The sequence below is a fragment of the Telmatherina bonti genome, assembly GCF_933228915.1.
Source record: "Telmatherina bonti genome assembly, chromosome: 1".
Taxonomy (NCBI): Eukaryota; Metazoa; Chordata; class Actinopteri; order Atheriniformes; family Telmatherinidae; genus Telmatherina; species Telmatherina bonti.
Window position 1 is genome coordinate 23,035,417 of NC_136619.1, and position 17,256 is coordinate 23,052,672.

Below are 17,256 nucleotides of genomic sequence, written 5' to 3' on the forward strand. Positions count from 1 at the left end.
GCAAATGAATACAATCAAATTTACTTGTGGACCTCAGCTCTGTGTACTGGCCTGTTTACTTTTTTTGGCGAATTTCTTTAGTGTCTTAAGCTTAACATATTTTGATTTTACAAGTTTGACGCTGTAACAACTCATCAAAGAGCCAAACACATGAATTGTACCTATAATAATGTCTTGGCAGCATAGAAAGACTTCTCATTGCAGTTTGGTTTCTGTGAAGAGAGTAAGTTAAATAAACAAATGTGTTTCAATACTCCACAATACCCATTTTCAAGTATTAGTTTCTTTTATGTATTACTTTTTTTTACTTTTTTATCTGCTGCTTTTTAAAATGATCTCTTTAGCATGTGCTCACTGTCTTCCTTGCCCTTCTCTCTTTTTCAAGAGGGGTTTGAAATGAATATTTGCTGGTAAAGGCCACTGAGAGCCTGCTGTGTGAGAAATAAAGACGGAGAGAGACACACAGAGGTGCTTGTGTCAGGGGTTACAGGGAGGTTCCTTTTTTTGCATGTGTCAAAGCTTCTGACCCATGCACTGTTTAGACCTGACACAATATGTGTTAAATTAAAAGAACTTGATTTGGGAGAAAGTTAGAAGAATTGATAACACTAAATAACGACAGATTTAAGAGAAAAAAGATTCAGATGACGGGTGTTACCTCCTTTATCTACTCAGCTTCCTATTATGATGCCTCAGGACTTCTCACCACCTCATTTGCCATCCCATCATCCTCCTCCTTCTTCTTTCTTTACCCTCATATGCCTTATGGTACCTATGACCTTTTACCCACTCTTCACTTATGTGTGTGTTGTTGTGTGTGTGCATATACTAACTGCCCCCTGTGATCACTAAACCTCCCACACCAACCTAGCCTGCAGCAGGAGGGCCACACAGATTAGAGACACAGAGAGAGGGTCTTCGTGGTGACAGAGGCCAAAGCTAGTAAGGTTGGTGCGGGTTTGTGTGTGTCGGTGTGTGTGCATGCCCATCACCATGGGTTGCTTCTTCTCTTCCCCCTCCTTTCATTCAGCCACTGAATGAGCCCCTGCCTGCCTTCCCGTCTTAACCGCCGTTGCCTTGGAGACCATGTCAGACACATGCTAGTTCTCCATGATTATTTGACAACAAAAAAGGTTGGGTTAGATAAAGAGAAATGGGTTGGGGGTGGTTTTGATGGAAAGAAAGCAGACAAAGTGGAGAAAGAACTGTATTAAGATAGAATAACAGCGAGCAGGCGTAGAGATAAAGGTTTAGAGAAGCAGCACTTGAACTTGGGTTGCATTTACATCTCAGCTGAGGTGGGTCTCTCCCTGTATGCCACCTCTTCACTTTTACTCTGCTTATATTTAGAATTTCTGTCCTTCTACCTATACAGTTATATATATATTTATATTTATGTATATATAAATATATATATATACATACATATATAGCTGTAGGTCTTTTCCCCTGAAAAAAAGGGGAGCTGAAAAAAAGGGGATGAACAAAAAGACCTTTTATTTTTTCCCCCTTACATTCCACAGAGGTAAACAGTAGAGTTGAGGAACAAGGTTAAAGAGCAAGAGGGGTTGGAGTTGTTATGACAAGCCACAGACTGACAAGGTTCTGGTGTTGAGAGCTAATCCTGTCAGATTCTGTTTAAAATCTGTTGAAGTTGACAGATTTATTCAGACAACCACTTTGTATTCCAGTCCACTTGCCAGAACTGGACATAAAACAGATTGAAATCTATTGGTAACCTAATTTCTTAAGTCACATTTACTTTGAGGAAACTTATGCTCATTTCCAGCTCTATGTATCTATTCTGGGACACTACTGGCTGAGCTTTGCATGTATTTATCTTCCATTAGCTTTTTATGTACTTGTACAGTTTATTCATTGACTTAAATAAGCAATTTCTCCCTCTATATATGTAAAGAAATTTTATTTCTTAATCTATCCACACACAACTGAGACTGAATATGATTCCAGAATTGGAAATTAACCAAACAAGCACCAGCTTTTAATTTCACAGTGGGACATCTCTGTTTATTGACACCTTATCAGCTCCTTGTGCTTTACAACGTTGCATTCTTTTATTTAGTGACTGTATATGTTTCTGTCAATGGTCAGTTTAACAGGTCCGATGTATGATTCTCTGCACACATTTTTGTCCAACAGAAAAGCAAAACTGTAAGGGACTGCCAACAAAATGATGAAAAAGTATGATTTGCAGTTTGAAGCCAAATCTCCTAAACAGTCCATAACTCTAACATTTAACACAGAGACGTTCCCTTTAAATAGAATTATATTGTTATCTAACAATAAATAAATAAAAGCATATAATAACTGGTTAAAAATGGCATAATTTATAAGTGCAAGATGAACACATGTACAAATCTGCACCTGAACCAGTGGGATCATTGTGGTACTTTCTCTTCCCACCTCCCTGATTCTGTTTCAAAATCAATTCCTAGAGCTGACAAGATGGACAAAACGCCTTTCTCCTCTCTTTCAGACACACTCACACCAGGATAATCGATATGTGTGTAGGCCATGCTGGGTGTTAAACCGCAGATCAGAGTGTGGACTAATCACTCGTGATTACTGAGTCCTCGTTTGGGGAAAAAAAAACTAGAGCAGTGCATGTTCAGACGATTTGAGGGTAAATCTGAAGATCGTGCATTTGGTGTGTGTAAAGTGCAGAACCACCCCATGCTGGTAACATTAGCCACAGGAGAGTTCTCATTGATAAAACCAGCTGAAGAATCCATACTGTGTTAGAAGATTATCTGTGCAGCACTGAAATCATTATATCCAATTAACTACAATATCCTTCCTTCTCTCTGTTTCTAACTGAGAGCATCTCCTCAGATCAATTCCTGCAAATCCCCCTTCTATATCTTACTCTCTGTATGCTAGCATCTACTCAAGTGTCACCCATCTCTCTGCATCCTTTCCTCTGCTTTTATCCCTCACTTCACTCTATCATTGTATCCATTTATCTGTTTTACTCCCCTTCTGCTTTACAGTACTGCCATCCCGCTCCATGTGCTCTGACAGCTCTGTCATTAGATGGCAGTAGCGGCAGTAAAGCAGTCACAATGATAGACTACTGGCTCCCTCAGTCTTTCTCTCCTCCACTTACACTCCCTCATTCTGCCCTTCCTATAAGAGCTATGACCCATCCACAGTGTGGCATCTGTTCCACGCCAGTCCGCAGGTGGTAATGCACTGGTCATGGCTGTAAAGGTCGCTGGTGGCACATCTCACCGGCTGCCCTGATAGCCTCCTCATAAACTCGGGGCTGTTAAACCCTGACCCCCCACACCTGTGGCCTCTGCTCCACTGTGGATGCGAGTCATCTCCAGCAACTGTGTCAGATGGGTTCCACTAATTTGCACATGTTTTATAAATGCATTTAATAAGGACCATTTATTGAATACTTAACTTCAATACAGCGCCTCTTCAAAGTATTTTTCATCAGAAAAATGGAAGTTTAGCAATTCCGGATTCTTCTACAAAAGGCAAACTAGATGTTTGATACTCTAAGGTATTGTTTGACATGCACTTATTCACCCTAATTAAAGCCATTTTTTCACTACAAGGTACCAGATACTTTTATTTTGTCACAACTATTGGTGCCACAAATGTGCATTGCTGAGACCAAGTTCTCCTGCACCAATCATGTTTCCTTGCTAACTAGTTAAGGCCTGAATCAAGGGGATCGGATCTGAGAGGTGGACAGGATACAGACTAGTCTGAGACATATATATATATATATATATATATATATATATATATATATATATATATATATATATATATATATATATATATATATATATATATATATATATATATATATATGTATACATGTATGAATACAATACCCACATCCACCTCTTTTTTCTAGTAGTAATCTGGTCCCCTAACAGGTGCATGGTGCACTAATGTCACAGTAGGGGCTATGGTTTAAGTACTGCAGTCAGTTCTACCCCTGTCTGTGTGTTCCCTATTGTAGTATTGTCAGTTTTGCACCAAGGAGACACAACGCAGATTGCATAGTGCTTTGTGTTAAATGTGGGTTTGTTTGTTCTGGTTCTCTACGGTTGTGGACAGCACACACTCACAAACACACAAACTCACAGGCATACAGAAGCAGCAATGGGCTGGTAAATAGTTTCTTTACTGCTGTCGGTATGCAGGGATATCGCTTAGCAGGTCTTGTATGTCACACTCCATGTGCTTGTCAAACACTCAGCTACTATGACGGACACTCACCTCTGCTCTTTGGGGTTGAGTCACTACGAGCTGACATGACCCCCGGAGTGGAATGTGAAAGCAGTGCATTTCATGCTTGAATGTGTATGTGTGTATGTTGTCACCTCTCTCCTGAAACATTACTCCAGTTGCAGAAATAGCAGAGCTGTAATTGCTTTCGTCTTTCTTTGCGTCCACTAATCAAATTAGACTACTGAGAATTCTAATTAAACCCTCTCTGCATCTGATGGCACTGGGTTCATACACACTTACACACACAGGATGCACATCATTACAGAATTACTCACACATTATGTAGTATTCATTTTCACTTATGAGCTCTCAGATGAGTTGTGGTCAGACAATAGAAAGCTGTCACTGTCATGCATTTGATTGAAAATGGATGTTGGAACCAGATATCTACAAGAAGACTTCTGTGATTTTAGTAAAGCTTGAAGAAAAATTTACTAGTCAAAGTTAACATATTTTTTTCATCTAATATATAATTTATTTACCAAACCCCACACAAGGAGTCCAAAAATTAATTTCAAATATATTTCTTGAGATGCCCCTGTTCAAAAATGATCAAAGCACCACTCTACTTTTCATAATTTGACATATTCCATGTATAAAATGCAGTTACTAAAGAGGCAATGAAACAGATGGGAAATAGATGCAATATGATTCTTATATTCACTCTAAATCTCAAAGAAATATGGATACTTAAACCAAGCGGCAGCCTCCAGATGTTAAAAGAGATGCCTATTCGGAAGTGCATAAACTGCAGTTCCCCCTTCATCCACTAGGGGCTGGCTCCAAAACAGAGCAAATCCCCATAAACTCCCATGTTAAAAAGGCCAACTTCACAGCAGAAATAAACATGTTTACAGCCTGGTACAAAAATCCATTTCCGGTTTAATAGGTCAGGTTTACCTTCATGACAACTGTGGGAGGAGTGAAATTTGGCATATTTATGGGCATGTCCTTTTGATTGACTGGTACCAATCTTCGGCTTCAAGTCAGAAGAACGTAGAACAACCGCGGTTTTTAGCCAGTTAACAACGTGATTTAGCATTAGCTTGCTTACCTCCATTAGCTGGTTAGTTGCTGTTACCTCCGGGTTAGCTCGGTTAGCTCTTAGCTACAGGCAGCTCGGAGTTCGCTCGATGTCAGTCTCTACCATGACGCTTACAGCCCCTCTCTCAGCTCTGCGTCATTGCCCATATTTGTATTTTCTGGGCGAGACGACACGCATGCCCCTGCCAAGATGGCGATGGTAGGAACCGCCCACAGAGCTTCAATTAAACTCTTCAGTCACTCATGGGTGACATCACAGAGGCTCTGTCCATCTTCTTCTATACAGTCTATGACTTAAACATGTCCGTCCTAAAAAGTAGGAGCCTAGAATATCATTTAAATACAAAGCCGTAATAGAAGTCTAAGACTCCTTGTATTAAACATGTTTGATTTTTTCTATTTTAAGATAATATATCATTATATGTTGGAATGAGTAAAACAATCAAATTTAACTTCCCACAAAAAAAGGATAAATCACAATGTTAAGTGAGGGGTAGATGGTGCATTCCAGTAGCATGCAAAAACAAAATGATATTTATTGCAAAAACAAAATTATATTCATTCTGGTTGAGAGTTTCATCCATCTCCACAGAGTGGGCTATGCTGCTTCCTGTACACGGACCAATCACTTTCCCTGAGAATACAGTAATTAATTTGATGAAATGTCTAATTTAAGTGATTTTGTTAGGCATAATTATTTGCATTTTTTTTTCACTTTGGAAGAATATGTACAAAGTAAATAAGAAGAAAACCACATGAGAAAGATGATACATTTTGCCCTGCAGCACACTCACGCAAGTGCTACAGTAACTGTTAGCAGATTACCCTTTTCTGATGGGTAACAGATGTTAAGATACACTTTATTCACTATCTATCTGGCAGAGCACCAGATGACTGGGCCAGACCAAGAAGTTGAGTTTTCACACCTAGCAGCTTCAATAAACACCTTCCCCTCAGCACTGAATTATGTGCACACATGAGAACTGACAATTACTGAGAAAATCAAATGTTCTTTGCCCTTTCATATTTACCATAAATGAACAGTTAGAGGTAAAGTACCAGTAATCCTCACTAACTTCCTGAAGTAATTAGGGATGTTTGAGGTCTTAAATTTATGAAGTAGAAACCCCTTCCAGGGATAGAAGGCATTAAGCAAAACATTTTTTTTTTGTTTCTTTCTTTTAGCATTTTTCAGCTCTGAATCTCTAGAAGATTGTAATAGTATTTATCTTTCATTGGGGTAGATAAGTGGAGACCTTTTGAGCTCTTAAATTCTGAATTATTAACCAATGACATTTCAGAGCAATCAAAGCAAGCCACTCACTTTAACCAAGAAATTAAGATCTAATTTCTCATATTCAATAATCTGCCCTCCTCTTTGTCCCATTCGCAAGTATTTTTCCTCCATAGTCACAGATTAAGCTTCAATTTCTTTCTGCATTTTGTGACATAGTGCATTCTCACCTCCCTCTTAGATGAGTATCTGCTACCAGCTCTTTGTATTTGCAGCCTCTTGGCTAGTGTCATATGATAATCATCCATGTGGGATGTCAGCAGTCCCTCTCAGCTCCTCAATCAGTTTCCAGAGCCCAGAGGAGGAGGCAAGGAGGAGTTGCAATGTGTATAGATGAAGCTGTGCCACAATGTGTGAGTATCGGAGGGGTTAAGAATGAACAACCAGTGGTCTCATTGTGCTACCAGGAGCTGCAATTTGGTACAGTCAGTTGTGTAATGAATGAATAACCCCCGTCTTCCACTTTATTTGCTGAGGATTCGGCCGTTTGAGTTGCGTGTGTGTTCCTGTTTGTGTGGCTGATTGGTGCCAAACTGCCAGGCTCCTGGCCCACAGGAAATGGAATTGAATCATGGGAGACAGATTAAGAGAATAGCGAGAGCTCATCACATCCTGTTAACGACAGGAGATGACTCAAGGCAAGGTCTCTCTTTCTCCTTCTCACTCGTTTCCTCTTTCTACTTTCCTCCATCACCTCATTCCCCATCCATATCTCCTCTTACTCACTTTCCTTTGGTGCCTGTCATTCTTAGACGGCAGCTTTGCACAAGGCAAGCGACTGGGTCTAACATCCTATTAGAATTAGTGCCACACTCTAAATTTGTGTTAGTGAGTGTAAAACGGAGGGATGGGAAGAGACTCCATGATGGATGGTAGATGATAGTTGTGACCTGAATAGATGGCTCCGGGTTGGTCAGATGACTTCCTCAGGAGGAGGAGGAGTAATGAGGAGAGGGCTCAGGATTATGGCTCCATCACTCTGTGTTTATGGAAGCCTTTACAGTGGCCGCTAAATAAATAGCACAGCAGCTGGGTATAAATCTCACTCTCACTGCATTTTTGTTTGTCCGTGCTCTTGAACAATATGTGCTCAAGAAATTACACCTGCCTCTTTTTTTTAAATATCAACAAAAAAAGGGGGGCAGAAGGTTTGGTGATATATCTCAGGTCCTGTGCTTTTGGTGTTTACTTGTGTTTATTTGGTTGCTTAGTGTCAGAGAGTGTATTTGTGGTTTCACATCCTCAGGGAATACTGAATGAGATAAGAGGTCAGACAAGGTTGCATTGGCAGTTCCAAGTGAGTGGACACATAAACACACTTCCTCACTCTACACGCTGCATTTATGCAGAGAGAAACTGGCTAGCGGTAAAACTCGCCCCCTGCCATTCATCCGGGAGCAGGTTTCCCTATAAATCCCAGAGTACAACCAGTTGAAGGATGATGCATTGATCTGACATGCAGTCATCCTGCTCTCCTGTGCTGATTGATGTGGCCTGGCTCCTGGCTCCGAGTGTGTCTGCTCCGCTCTCTCGGCATCATATCAAGGAAGGTCTCAGAGAAGAGCTCAACAACTGAGGAATGGTTAGCGGTGAGGAGAAGAGCAGATGAAGGTCAGAGGAACGTAGAGTGTAAGGTGAGAAAAAGGCTAAAGGGGGCAGGATGAAGAGTACAGAAAGATAAGATAAGTGTTTGTGGGCAGGCTGCCGAGAGTGCTTCACCACAGTGTGCAAGCGAGCTGGCATGAGAGGGATGAGGTTAGGCTAGAGGTGGGTGTGAGGGTGGATGAGCGTTGGGGAGTGGGAACAGCTTTCGGCAGGGCCGGCCAGCTGAATCCTGGTGGGGAGTGGCAAGAGTAAGCTGGCACTGCGGTGGTGGGCATATGGAGGGCAGGTTGGCACTTTGGCTGCCACCGGAGCGTGCATCTGCCGGCAGGGGGAGACACTGCCAGGAGGAAGGGAGGGAGCAGGGAAAGAGGGACAGAAATGTGTTGGGTTTGTGGCAGTGGAGCCAAGTTTTGGCCGTTGGAAATTGTCTCTGAAGATTTAGGATGTTAATGAGGAGTCTAAGTGTATCAGACAGTCACATGACCTCTAACAACAGAGATGCATCTGAGTACATAAGTGTATATAAGTAAATACAAAGTCTCACTTACTCCTCCGCCACGGAAACTAGCAACACACATAAAATATACAAATACTCATTCACACTTGCATTTAGCTAGCCCTCAGTCAAAAATAAACACTTGCTCCTCCACCTCCCTGTTTATCGAAGCTTAGCAGTCAGATGTAGTACATGTGTCTCCTGGTACCAGAACAAATAAACAGTCTTGATAAACACTGTAGTATTTATACTCCTCACTCCTACACTACAAGAAACCCCCTAATTGGACTCTACAGTGTTACTGCTAAGTAGCTGCTAATTAGATAAGACTTCTCCTTTCACTCCTTCTATCTGTCATTATTGGCCACAAACAAATACTAAAATGTACAGTAACTCTCGTATAGTAGAAACGGAATAGTTTCTGTCATAACAGTTGTCAAAAAACTAATAAAGGAAAAAGGGCTGAAGTGGACATCGATGTGTTAGTTATTTTGCAAAAATAAATTAGTGATTTTACTAATCAGTGCCTGTTTTGGCATCTCAACACTGACACAGATGCAGGAGCCACAAGGCAGTGATCTCATTAAGCTGCTGTCACAAAGAGTTTGTAATGACCCAGTGGAAACACATGTGTGGGTGTATATTGTGTGTATATATATATATATATATATATATATATATATATATATATATATATATATATATATATATATATATATATATATATATATACATATATATACATATATATACATATATATACATATATATATATATGGGCTGCACGGTGGCGCAGTGGTTAGCACTGTGGCCTCACAGCAAGGTCACTGGTTCAATCCTTGGCTGGTTTGGTCAGTGGCCTTTCTGTGTGGAGTTTGCATGTTCTCCCCGTGTATGCGTGGGTTCTCTCCGGGTGCTCCGGCTTCCTCCCACCATCCAAAGACATGCATGATAGGTTAATTGGTTACTCTAAATTGCCCCTAGGAGTGAGTGTGAGCGTGAGTGTGGTTGTTCATCTCTCTGTGTGGCCCTGCGGTGGACTGGCGAGCTGTCCAGGGTGTACCCTGCCTGTCGCCCAAAGCCAGCTGGGATAGGCTCCAGCTTCCCCGCGACCCTGAATTGGAATAAGCGGTTCGGAAAATGAAATGAAATGAAATATATATATATATATATATATATATATATATATATATATATATATGTATAAAGAGAGAGAGAGAGAGAGAGATAAATTAATATATTTATGCAAGTATGGTGCCTTAGTGGTGTGAATTAATTAATTTATGTATCACTTAATATATGTTGATGAATAATTTGAAATAGTTTAATTAATGTACTATATATGTGTCCATACCATATATGTCTATATGTCTATATTACTTCATCCAGTTCAGGGTCATAGAGTAGCTGGAACTCATCCTAGCAATTAGCCAGCGGGAGACAGGGTATTCCCTGGGCAGGTTGCCAGTCCATTTCTATAAATATGCTTAAAACAATATAAAAGTGATGAGTTAGTTTATTTCACAATTCTCAACACAAGTCTCAACAACAAGGAGATACAGTTGTTCTTAAACACACAGTTGAGACATAGCATGTTTTTATGGGCATTTCCACAACCTAAATAGAATTGACATCATGTTGTGAGCATGCACAGAAAGCATAGCTATGATGTCTCGATGGGTACAATAGATGCATCAGCAACATAACTTTGTGCTTTCACCTTTCTTGAATTATACCAAAGAAGAATGTGACAGAAACAAAGGGGGAAAATGGTGCACACCCAGCATTTTGTTCGATAACTTGGCACATGGCGTTAAAACAACAAAGAATCCACAGTGCATTTAAACATGGTGCTGTCGTGTCTTTGTTCTAGTCATACAGGAAGTAATGACTCTTTTGACAAATTTTGGATTGTTAGGCTCCACCCTTTTTGGTCAGATTAGGAAGACTGGGAATCCAACAGAAAGGTCCTAAAACAGTGGAATGGTTTGGATAGGATATCCTGGTACCCTTTCCAGTTTTTGTCTGTGGAGATGGAAGAAATGTGTATTAACCCTTAACCACTAGTGTACTAAAGCAGGCCTGTTGGTGGAAATGAGGCTAAAAAAAATCCAAATGTCATTTTCAAGACTTCAGAACCATTCAGCTACTTCACAACAGTCCTTGTTAATTATATGTTTTGAGAATATAGACTCCTGCCAATATTGTGATTTGCTTTTGAAGCACCTGTTCCTTTTGTTGTCTTCCTGGTAGGAAATAAGAGGGTGATATAACTGTATTTAGTCATTGGAGCTCAGATAAAACTTTGGACTGTTGGAAAAACATTTAAGAATGCCAAAGATGTCATGTATTTGGCAGGATTTTTTTCTTCCTTTTAAAAATGCTTGTAATTACAATAATCGAGACTTTGCAGAAGTGATTGGTGAAGGAAAATTATTGAAGCTCTTGTGCTGCCATGTCTCCCTGATCAGCCTTCTCTCCTTCATCAAAAGCACCACAGCAAGCTAGGCAGAGGAAGGCAAAGTGTTTTAAAGGCTGGCAGCGACACTGCGGCCTTGAGGTGTTATCTCCGTCCCTCAGAATGTTGGAGAGAGTGAGGATGGGGAGCATAGAGAAGAAAAGAAGAAAGGGGCTGTGGAAGTGACTGCAGCACAACCCTCTTCTCTTTTTTTCTTTCCCGTGTGGAGCAGATGGTCATGTTTCCAGCAAAACAAAAATGAATGCAGAGAAATTTGTTTGTGTTAATATCCTGATCCCCAGGTGAGGTGCAGAGTGCTAACATGCACCGAACAGTTTACATGCACATCGCAGACACGCATGCAAGGCCTTGGCCCCCGCCCCTGGCTTTAAACACACACCATCTGCATGTAGTGAGTGTGTCAGAAGAGTGTGAAGCATTTGCTTGGCTTAATGTGTTTCCATTGTCCATAGTCATAGCTTATATTGCTTTGGAATGCAAAGTGTAACCACAAACTTCATGTATCAGTCATCAGTAACCCACTTGTCCAAAGACAGAGGGTGTTTTCAGGGCAGGCTGACAGAGCTGAAAAGTGGGCTGAATTGGCAATTAGATGCAGAGAGAAGCAAGGGAATCTGTTCTAACAGGGAGGAGGAGATGGCATGTTCATCCTCAGATGAAGACTAAATCCTTTCATTCTCTCCTCATCCTCCCTCCCTCCCTCCTTCCTCCAGTTCGCTTAGCAGTGAGATGAGCTTCTGCTTTGTAACGTCTGCTTCTTCATGTTTGTGTGCATCAAGGATCCGGACTAGTCCAAAGCTTATCCTTCTGAGTGTGTGTGTTCTGCAGGGATAGAAGCGCCTTAGCCTCCCTTATCGCCTTACAGTACCATTCTAGCTATTGCTGCCTGAGCCCCCAGGGAGAAAGAAAGTGATGGGGGGGGGGGGGGGCAAACATACATACACCATGTGTAAAGTATCATAATCTTTGTTTGTATTTGCAGTGACACCACACCTATTTTTCCTTGTAAAAGCACCACTATAGCATGCCTGCAGCAGTGGGACATGGTGATAGTTGACACAACATAGTACTTGTATTTGTTTATAAAACACAATGAGCATTACACATTATTGCCTGCAGTGTGGTTGTCTTCTTAATCAGTCAGGTAAATTCAGTGTCTCCAAGTCAAGATGAAAGAGGATCAATAAGAAAATTGCACTTAGCATTCAGCAGTTAAACAAATGAGAGGTAATGCTGAATAGACAGAAAGGGTAAATAAATTGAACACGCCTAAAAAAAAACTTTGCCATATTTTTGACAACTGTTTTTGACTGTCCAGTTAGATAACATACTGAGAAGGGCATTCAATAAAGAGAAGCGATTAAGCTAGACTTAACGTGATAATTGCACATTTATTGGATGATCCCTGATACATTGGTCTGCCTCATCCTGTGGGAAAATGATTGCAGATAAACTTAATATCGAGCTCTCTTACTATGCTGGTACTGCTACGTTTAGAGGTTTGATTCCTACTGAAAAAGGTGCTGACAAAGTACGTGGGTATACCAAAAAAAATGGTAACATTTTTATGTATTTGTTACATGCACATTTTCATACAAGTGCTGAAGTTGAAATCAAAGTCAAAGTCCAAGTTTTTTATTGTCAATGAACCGGTGTCCCAGTACAAGAAAGTGTCTATATGATGCCAATGCCAATGATGCTGCTATACTGCCCACACAGTCCATAGATGTTGATAAAGTGAGTCACATGTTTGTTCACAAAGACAATACAGAATGCATACAGATGGGTGACAGCAAAGGTATCACAAGGAGTTGCTGGGCCAGCAACTGCAGCCAGAATATCTTCCATGCACATTAATCTTGAAATCTTAAAGGTGATCTTCAAACGATACACCTCATTTGGTGTTTCACTGTTAAAAATCTTGACCCAAAATCTTTCTAGGGTGTTTAATATTGGTCATTTTTTACTCAACCATTCAGTAATGGGGCAAGTGGAATTAAATGGCCTACACAGCTTAACAGTGCTACTGGATCTCCTTTCTGTAGGGGGAAAAAATTTGCTTGGTACCATTCTCTCCATCCACATTCTACATGTACTCTGAGATTTCTCAAAGGGTGACTCATCTGACCATATCACTTTTTTTCCACCTTTCTAGACAAATGCAGATGGTGTTTGCACCACTTGACTCTCAAATGTGCATTCATCTCTGTAATGAAGGGTTGATGCACTTCAAGCCTACAATAATGTCTCTCTCTGTGACTTTCACATAAACTCAGTCAGCTCACACCCTCTATTAACATTTTTCAGCCAAGGAAAGGCTGCTGCTGTGTTTTTTTTCTCTTCTGTACATATCACACCTATGCACGCTCTAGACAAAAACTTCCAACTATCTTTACTAAAATATCTCCTGTACACCAAAATACAAATGCCATTGAAGCCAGAAGTGCTACTGAATCACCAGTCAGTCAATATGTCTGCTGCTCCTGTCATCTGCGCCTCAGCAATTTCATTCATGTCTTCTCTTCTTGCCATGTTCAATTAAAAATCAGAATCAACATCGGAGAACATAAGTGGAATTTAATTGCTTAATTTTACCATACAGTTCACCTGTGTGGAAGCATCTGCACCACTCACTTATGAGTCTTTCCTATAATTTGTCACCCGTCTATAAGTTCCACCTGGTGCTCCTCATTACATATCGGCCTCCTGTTCTACCTTACTGTCGCTTCACACAAATCAGTAGCCAAAAAAAAAGTGATCCATCGATACCTTCCACATCTCCCGTTGCTTGTGCGGTAGGTTGTGGGTCTTGGCTGAGTCCTTGATGTGTGCAGAAGAGTGATGATGAGCTTAATGCTCTCTGTCTGTGTCCCGGACGTGACTGCCATATTAATATAAAACTAATACAACACGCTGTCTGCTGCATGCTAATCACTTTTACGCTTACCGGTACTCTTATGCTCACACTACTGTTTTCTAATTTTTGCAGCTCTTTTGAGAGAGGAGAAGAAGAGAAAATGAGAAACCAAAAAACCTGATGGATGAAATTCAGGATGACTGAATTTCATCCATCAGTTTTTATAGCATCACTACCTTTATCATGTTTACATTCTTATATCTATTGTGCTATCGGACAGACAATGGTGACAGCAACTCTAGTTCACAGAGAAATATTGTTTTAAAACTAAAAAATGAATTTTTAGATATCTTTCATATCTTTACTACCAGTTAACTTTACTCGTGTCGAAAATACATTAAGTATGAAATACAAAGCACAAAAAAACCCAAACTACCTTGCATTTACCACATATTTCTCATTGCCATGAATGTTTGGATCTGAAATGGACAGTCGTTTAGATGTCGAGTACACCTTGATGTATATTAATATTTTGACGTTCACACTTGTAAGGCCTTGAAATTTGTTAGGCTACAAAGGAATAGAGCACTCTGACCACTCACATCTCAGACTGGACAGATACAGAGAGCCACTTTAAACCAGCTCAGAGCCCATGCCAGCAGGCCTGAGAAGAGAAGAGGGAGGGAAGTAAAGCAATTCTGGAATGAATGAGGAAGAGGGAGGGAGGGGAGGGGTGGTGCAAGCATGACTGCTATTAATGGCCTAATAATGTATTTGGCTGTTTTGGCAGTTGTGAAAAGGGTGAAGAACAGCAGAGGGTAGAGGAAAAAGAGCCTGACAGAGTGTCACGGCTGGTTAAAAGCAAACTGAGAGAGAAGAGTGGGGCCTTGTTTGCAGGGCTAAACGCTGTAAATAACATCAGAGAGTGCAGCTAAATGGAAATCAATGCAATTACCCTATTAGCATGAGCTTGAACTCACCATGGCTTCTGTTACATCTCTGTCTCTCTCCTCCTCCCCTTTATTTTCTGTGCATTTACTGCTCTGTACATCATGGTCTACTGTACATTTGTGGACATATCACCCGATAAATTATGGGAAACGGTACTTAAAAGATTAACACTATTTTATTAGGAACATTTCAGTGGACATGCTTCTGTTAGAGCTACTGGATGCACAAAGGTATTATTTAAATTTATGTAACGTTTAGACCTACTTGAAAGCCCAACAACTAATGGTGCTTTTAAGTGATAAGTCATAATTAGATAAATAATTGGTTTGGCTATCATCATCCCTGTGCCATCTGTCTCAAAGTAAGTGGGTGAGTGGGAATGGGACAGTGGAAAGGGGAGAGTCTGTGTGAGACTGTGGGGACAATGAAAAATATCGAAGGTTTTATTAATTAGTTTTTCATTTAAGAAACAGATAATGTAGTCGAACAAAGATTGTCCTTGTGGTTTTTCATTACAACCCCCTTTTTCATTTATCTGGGTTATTAGTTCTTGTTACGTTGACATTCTTTTCCATTTTAAGCAAAAGCAGTCCGAGCTTACTTTACACTTCAAAGTTCACAAAAAACTGTTTTTTTTTCTGCTACTGTAGCACCAGTTATTGCTGCACCTAATCGAACATGTTTGCAGAAATGAACAGATGGCAAATTTTTGCATGTTTAAAAATTGCTAGACACACATTGCTTTGTTGTAAAGACATTTTTTTTTTTTCATTATTCCTTCACAGAAACATGTTGGCATATCTGCTTCTGCTTGACACACATCTCTGCCTGCAATGGTCAAACCGCTTTCCTCTTCCCTGAGTACTATTTAGAATCTCCTGCCCATTTCCATGCTTTCGCTCCTTGACTCTGTCTCTCAGACCACACACACACACAAACACACACCTCCTATTCCCCTCTGCACTGAACATAACAGTATAACAGTCATTTTTGTAATCTCAAATTTTACCTTCACTCATCTTGTTTTTCTTTTTGTCAGAGCATTAAATAAAATATTCAGGTTCCTCTCGTTCTCTGTCGAAGCAAACCTGCAGTGAGGTTTCAGCTCTGCAGTAATAGTGAGTTGGGAGCAATTTGATGTAATTAGCAAAAGGAGTATTGCCCATAAAGATTATGTTCTTTACTCATGGCTATTGCAATTAGAGCAGAATCTACATCCAGGTGTTGTACAGTTCATACTGGCTGTATGAACTGTACAACAATATACATCCATTTCAGATTTGTCTGTGTTTGTGTGTCCACTTGCCTTAGCCTGCAACATTCACTGTGACAGCTAACAATTAGTTTATACCAGCATGGCTAATAGAGGAGTGTACATTGTTGATTATGTCACAACAGAGGGTTGGAAAGGTGGAATATATTTGAATAATGGGAAGGATGATATGACAGGCTTTCCCGCTCCTCTGCCTTTTTGTATGTCTCATAGAATGTGTCTGTGAATGTAAGTGTCCACTTAGATTCGGGGGTATAGCACTGACAAAGATTAAGCACACAAGAGCAACCAAGTGGTTGTGCAGCTACAAAACAAACATGGACAACAACCCAGAGGTGTGAGAGACAGAGGGTATGTCTGAGCACTGTGCTCGTGCCTGGTTTTCCAGATCAATGATGTGTGGCTGGGTGATCGATGTGAGGGCTTAGCGGACTGGAGAGAGCTAATGGGCAGGTCAGTGGCTCAGACACATCCTGGCTCCCCCTGCCTATTACCTCTACGTCTGTTAATAGGCTTCAGCACACTCCCCTGTTGCTTGCTCACACATACACAGACATCCACGTGTTAGGAGTGTAGCAGGAAGGAATATAGCCATGCATCCTTACGCCACTCACCTCCTCTCTTCTCCTGCTTTAACCCATGTTGTCTCCATAAGTCTTCTTTCATTCTTTAGTCGTATTCCCTTGTTTTCCTCTGCAGCCCTTGACCTTGTTTAACAGCAAGCCTGCAGAACCACAGTGTGTGTTACTGCATGTGTTTGCATGTAAATGTGTGGAGAGGCAGATAAGCAGCATTTTTACTGCCATGTAATGTAAATATGGGAGAGAATATTTGCAACATTCATCTAATCTTCCCAAAGTCGTCCAAGCACATACAGACCTAAAGACAAGTCAGCTACTGCTATCCTAATTGGCCGAAGCAAATAAAAGTGGCCTGGGATTGGTCATGTATGGCTGTCATACAGAATGTATTTGGTGGTATC

The 17,256-nt window shown here is 40.7% G+C and overlaps 1 protein-coding gene across 1 annotated transcript in view; it reads left to right on the forward strand.

Moving 5' to 3' along the window:
* Positions 1–17,256, forward strand: part of gse1b (Gse1 coiled-coil protein b) — a 172,717-nt gene that overhangs the window by 109,664 nt on the left and 45,797 nt on the right. The gene's annotated exons all lie outside the window — the stretch shown is intronic.